Below are 5572 nucleotides of genomic sequence, written 5' to 3'. Positions count from 1 at the left end.
GACTCTCACCAGCTTTTACAGGTGCACCGTAGAAAGCATCCTTTCTGGTTGTATCACAGCTTGGTCTGGGCTCCTGCTCTGTCCAAAACCGCGAGGATTTACAAAGAGTTGTGAATGTAGCTCAGTCCATTCTGCAAACCAGCCTCCCATCCATTAACTCTGTCTACTCTTCCCGCTGCTTCAGAAAAGCAGCCGGGATAATCAAGGACAACATACACCCTGGACATTCTCTCTTCCACCTTGTTCCGTTGGGAAAAAGATACAAAAGTCTGAAGTCACACACAATGGACCTCCCTCATATTAAGTTGATCTTTCTTTACATGCTAGTTGTGATTGTAACACTACATTCTGTAACCTCTCCTTTCCTTTCTATGAGCGGTATGCTTTGTCTCTATAACACACAGGAAACAATATTCTTCACTGTATAATACTATTTAAGGACCCAATGACTCTGGACATTCTCTCTTCCATCTTCTGTCGGGGAAAAAGATACAAAAGTCTGAGGTCACGTACCGACCGACTCAAGAACAGCTTTTTCCCTGCTGCTGTCAGACTTTTGAATGGACCTACCTTGCACTAAGTTGATCTTTCTCGACACCCTCGCTATAACTGTAACACTACATTCTGCACTCTGGTTTTCTTCTCTATGAACAGTATGCTTTGTCTGTATAATGGACAAGAAACAATACTTTTCACTGTATACTAGTACATGTGACAACAATAAATCAAATCAAATCAGAACCTTCTACACTTAAGAATTAAGATAACTATTTGAAAGACCTCAGCATACAAGCTGTGGGAAAACACAATTAAAAGGGACACGTGTTTCAGAAGAAGCACAGACACAACTCTTTCTGCATTGTAGTATCTCATACACACAATTCCAAATCAAACTTCTCCTTTTGTTAATTTTATAAACAATCCACTCAGAATGTGTTCCCTTCCTCCACCTCTCTACAAGAGAGAGAAGGAACACTCATCAATGACACTGAGCAGTTACTGAAAGTAACACTCGGTGCCAGCTTCCTGCTCAGAAGAGAACACTAGAAATCCTCCTCATGGATTGTGAAACCACACACTTTAGAAACACATTTCTCTAGGAAAACACTATAGAAATGATTCCTAAGAGTATAATCTCACTGACAAACACACAGAAACTCAGCTGCCAATACCACAGATACACATCACACTCACGGGCTGCATCTCTCATTTATCGATTCTGTTATTTACATTTTTGCTAATTAATTCCTCTACAATTATACACCAAATTAAATATACAAAAACAGATTATTTTTCCAAATGGAACATTGAAACCATCAGATTTGTAAACTCTCATTTCCATAATATATTCAATCCACTATCAAAAGTTAACATATGTGTCACTCAGAACACACAGACTGTATCATTGTCTAACTCTTCATAAAACACAGCAACTAACTCCCTGTCAGTGTGAATCAGACTGTAAACTTGGTGTTATATATGACCCTGAGATGAGTTTCCAACCACATCTCTGGATCATAAGTGAGACAGCCTTTTCCCACCTCCGTAACATCTCTCATTGTTTTACAGAAATAGACTTTATTCCTCAAATATCTGAAAAGACATCACAAACATTCGAAAATGGACATACATTGAGTGCAATAATATTCAGGTTTTCTGCACAGATCATGTTGCACTCTGAGTGCTTCAAAACATTCAAAGGGACATAACAGACATTTCAAAATGGTCATTACAAAGAGTGTAACATCTCCCTCCTCAGTCCCTGCCTTAGTTTATCTGCCACAGAAACACTCTTTCCTGTCTTTATCACCTCTTGGTTATATTCCAGCACATTCCAGGTTAGCCTCGCACTTTTACTTCTCTGTATTTTTGTGATCAGAGACTCAGCTGCCAATGTCGTCACTCACACCAGTGGGAGGGAAACCTTGCTTAAGGAAAAAGGCAGACTTGGCTAGAACAGTAGTTAGCACTGCTGCCTCACAACGCCAGGGACCCAGGTTCAATTCCAGTCTTGGGTGACCGTGTGGAGTTTGCACATTCCCCCAGTGTCTCCATGGGTTTTCTCCAGGAGCTCCAGTAGGACAAAAGGAGGCCATTCAACCCATCAAGTCTGTACCAACTCTCTAACAGACCCCACTCTAACACCGCACATTTACCATGAATAATCATTCTAACCTGCATATCTTTGGACATTAAGGGGCAATTTAGCATGGCCAATCCCCCTAACCGGCACATCTGTGGACACTAAGGGACAATTTACCGTGGTCTATCCCCCTAACCTCCACATCTTTGGGACAGTAAGTGACAATTTACCATGGTCTATCCCCCTAACCTCCACATCTTTGGGACACTAAGGGACAATTTATCATGGTCTATCCACCTAACCTACACATCTTTGGACACTAAGGGACAATTTACCGTGGTCTATCCCCCTAACCTACACATCTGTGGACACTAAGGGACAATTTACCATGGTCTATCCCCCTAACCTACACATCTGTGGACACTAAGGGACAATTTACCATGGTCTATCCCCCTAACCTACACATCTTTGGACACTAATGGATAATTTAGCACAGTCAATCCCCCTAACCTACACATCTTGGGACACTAAGGGACAATTTACCGTGGTCTATCCCCCTAACCTACACATCTTTGGGACACTAAGGGACAATTTACCATGGTCTATCCCCCTAACCTACACATCTTTGGGACACTAAGGGACAATTTACCATGGTCTATCCCCCTAACCTACAGTGGGGATTGATTGTTTGCACCTGAGTGCTTGCCTTTGGAGAGAGAGAGAGAGCCATTGCTGCTGTGCGGGGGTGAGGGGAGTGAGGGGAGGGGGGTTGTGTCTGGAGGATTCTCCCACACAATTCCCAACTTCTCACCAGAAGGTCTCAGCTGACAATGTCTTCACTCTCACACCAGTACTCCGAATTGATGGAGGGGGGGAAACACTCCTAATTGACGGGGGTTTGGATTGTGGTGTGTGTGTGGGGGGGTGGGGGGGGGTCTGCCGGGGTGGTTAGCAGGGGGTCTGCAATGGGTGTTCAAGGAGGCTGGGCTTCGGGGGTTCCCCTGCAGAATAGGAATCGGTTTCAGGTTTGTGTTGTGCCGGTTGGTAAGAGTGTGGATCCGGAATGGATCCGAGGAAGGTAAAGTGGGATTTGGTGATCGAGTTGGGCGCGCAGTTCATTCATGGAATTAAATTGTTGGGCCGCCTGACTGGGCTGTGGAACCGGATCTGCTCCCAAATCGGGTGTCGGTAAAGGGGCAATCTGCTGGGTTTCGGGTGCAGCTCGCGTTACAGGCCCAGCGCCCGAATATACCACGATTTCGCACCCAAAAATGGGCGTGAATGTTTGGTAAAATCGGCCCCTAACAGTGGCCAATATCTGCAGCGAGGAGGAGAAATGATCAGAATCTGAGAGCAATGCTCCATCATCTGTTACATAAGAACATAAGAAATAGGAGCAGGAGTAGGCCATCTGGCCCTTCGCGCCTGCCCCGCCATTCAATAAGATCATGGCTGATCTGTCGTGTCTCAGTTCCACTTTCCCGCCCTCTCCCCATAACCCTTAATCCCCTCTCTTATCAAAAACCCATCAACCCGCGTCTTAAAAATATTTAGCGAGGCAGCCTCCACCACTTCAACGGGCAGAGAATTCCAGAGATTCACCACCCTTTGAGTGAAGAAGTTCCTCCTCAACTCCGTTCTAAACCGCCCCCCCTTTATCTTGAGGCTGTGCCCCCTAGTCCTACTGTCCTTTCTGAGCGGGAAGAGTCTCTCCACCTCACTGTTTGCTCACTGACTTCTGCCTCTCACCCCAATACACACCTCACTGACCACAGATACACACCCTGCTGACCACACCTGTGGTCAGAGAACTCCCCCCCCCGTCTGCCACCCCCCGCCGAAGGAAACCCCCGGCACCCCTCAATCGCTGGCTTCCTCCCTTCCTGGACTGCTCCCAATGCAGAGAGGTAACAGGATCCCCCAAGCCTACCAATTGCAGTGAAGCCCCCCCAGCCCCCCCCCCACACATTTTGTCCCCAATCCTTAGCGCTGCCTAATTCTCATTGGGCATTAGCAGGGTGCCCCCTTGGCATTGCACTTTGCCCCTTGTGCAGTGCCTGGTGGCACGGAGCAGCACTGCCAGGGTGTCCACCCCCAGGGCACCAGCCCCCAGCACCTGCCCTTTGGGGGGGTCCCCTGTTAGCTCACCTCCGTTCCAGGGGGGTGTCCCGCTCGCTCCCCGAATGTAGGGAGCTAGTCCCAACATTGCCAGATTGAAATCCTCCTGCTGGGGTAGGAGATTCAATCAGGGTCTGAAAGGTCCCGATAATTAACACATTAACAGATATAAAATACACACAGGAAAGATTGAAATGCCTTCCCTGCCGTCCCGCCTGTTTCCAGCCTGCTCTGGCAGGCGACTGTTCTCCGGATCAGGGAGATGTGGATGTGTTCCCGGCGTATCCCTGCTCATGGACGCAAATCTCCCACCACAACCTGCCAGAGAAATTACCGCTGGCAATGGGGGAACCGCAGCCCTCATGTTCACCCCAGCCAAATTCAAATCGCAGAATTTCTCATCCAGGCGGCCTTTATTAAACACTGAGCAGATTCCGAACTGGATTATAACGCTACATTATCAATTCGTAACAGCCCCAAACGTTTGTTGTTTCATTTTGCATTTTGGCCTCAGTGTGAGGATTGGTTGTTTCACTCCCCCGACACTCTGGGAAGCTTTTATCAAAACAAACCTCATTTCATAGCACAGCTCAACTGTGACAAATGGATTAGCTTAACAATGAACATTTGAACAACACTTACGCATGGCAAGATACAATTCTTAAATGCTAACACATGCCTATGAGTTCCAATTCCAGCGATATTACTCCTAAACACTTTAGACCCACTTCTCCCATTAGCTCCTCCCATTAGCATATCACTCGGGTTCTGTTAATTAAACAAATCAAAACACAAATCTGAAAGCCTAGGGAAATCTAAGGAAACACATTAATCCAGCATAAATCAAGCACCACATGTAAGTATCCTATTCGGCACTCAGCAAAACTGAGCAGGGGCGGGGAAACTACACCCTGCAAACTGAAACGTCACAGCTTTTCCCCTTGGTGTTTTCAGAGTAGGGTTTTATCAGGTTGATAAAAGGAAAAACAAAATGATTGGGCAGACACTTACACAGAGAAATCATTTCAATGATGTTTGGGTCGTTAGAGAGAGGTAGATTTCTCTGTGCTTCTTTTTCTCTCTGGATCTGCCAGGAAATATACCTGAAGATGGTTGTATTGGAGTCAGAGGACAGGTGTCTTTAGAATATAGAATATAGAACATTACAGCACAGTACAGGCCCCTCGATGTTGTGCCAAGTTATGTCCAATCCCAAGATCAAACTAACCCACTCCCTATCATTCTGGTGTACTCCATCTGCCTATCCAGTAACCGCTTGAACATTCCTAAAGTGTCCGACTCCACTATCACAGCAGGCAGTGCATTCCACACCCCAACCACTCTCTGAGTGAAGAATCTACCTTAGACGTT

General features: G+C 46.3%; 1 non-coding gene across 1 annotated transcript; it reads right to left on the bottom strand.

The window, feature by feature from the left end:
- Positions 1-921: 921 nt before the first annotated feature.
- LOC145338826 (small nucleolar RNA U3) lies at positions 922-1138 on the bottom strand. Its single transcript, XR_013885893.1, has one exon. It is a non-coding gene; the product is annotated as a small nucleolar RNA U3 (small nucleolar RNA).
- Positions 1139-5572: the final 4434 nt, after the last annotated feature.

Source organism: Carcharhinus amblyrhynchos, unplaced genomic scaffold (assembly GCF_965287045.1).
Source record: "Carcharhinus amblyrhynchos unplaced genomic scaffold, sCarAmb.v2.hapA chromosome_191, whole genome shotgun sequence".
Classification (NCBI taxonomy): domain Eukaryota; kingdom Metazoa; phylum Chordata; class Chondrichthyes; order Carcharhiniformes; family Carcharhinidae; genus Carcharhinus; species Carcharhinus amblyrhynchos.
Note: the sequence above shows the minus strand (reverse complement) of the source record. Positions and strands in the feature narration are given on the sequence as shown.